Source organism: Salvelinus sp. IW2-2015, linkage group LG30 (assembly GCF_002910315.2).
Source record: "Salvelinus sp. IW2-2015 linkage group LG30, ASM291031v2, whole genome shotgun sequence".
Taxonomy (NCBI): Eukaryota; Metazoa; Chordata; class Actinopteri; order Salmoniformes; family Salmonidae; genus Salvelinus; species Salvelinus sp. IW2-2015.
The window spans coordinates 25144190-25145167 of record NC_036869.1 but is presented as its reverse complement, the minus strand read 5'-3'; positions in this window follow the sequence as shown (position 1 = coordinate 25145167).

Here is a 978-nt window from a genome sequence, read left to right as displayed (position 1 = left end):
ACTGTTGACAAACTCTGAATGATCTACCTCAAGACACAAACATCTGTATAAGGACTAGAACTAGATATCGTATCAGAATCAGAACACTCAAGGACAGCACACGGAGAATAGAAGTAGTGAAGACACGAGAGTGCTATGGACTGACTGGATCCTCACTCCAGCCCGGCAAGTGCGGGAAGCTAGCACAGGACGCACTGGGCTATGAATGCGCACTGGAGACCTGATGCGTGGGACCAGTACAGGTGACACCGGGCTGATGACACGCACCTCAGCACGCCCGCTCTGCAGCGCTCTCAATGCTAGCACCTCTCTCCGGAATCTTGCGTCGAACTCCTCATCCGACTCCCTGACTGGCTCTGGTTCACTCCTCGGCTCCGCCAACTGCTCCATGTGCCCCCCCCCAAAAAAATTATTGGGGTTTCTGTGGCCTACCTCGTTGGTATAACTCCTCGTAATATCGCCGTTCCGCTTTCGCTGCCTCTATTTCCTCCTTCGGAAGGCGATACTCCCCAGCCTGCGTCCAGGGTCCTGCTCCATCCAAAATCTCCTCCCAGGTCCATTCCTCCTGAACACGCTGCTTGGTCCATTTATGGTGGGTTCTTCTGTCACGTTCGCCGTATGAATCGGACAAAGGCGCCGCGTTGTATGCATACATTCTATTTATTAAAGAATGAACACAGAACAAACTAACAAAAATAACAAAATGAAACGTGAAGCTATATGAATAGTACAGCCAGGCAACTAAACATAGAACAAGAACCCACAAACACAAAAGGGAAATTTGGCTACCTAAATATGATCCCCAATCAGAGACAACGATAAACAGCTGCCTCTGATTGGGAACCATATCAGGCCACCATAGACATACAAATTCCTAGACCTACAAAACCCCTAGACATACAAAAACCCTAGACAATACAAAAACTAGCAAACTTCACACCCTGACCTAACCAAAATATAAAGAAAACAGAGATATCT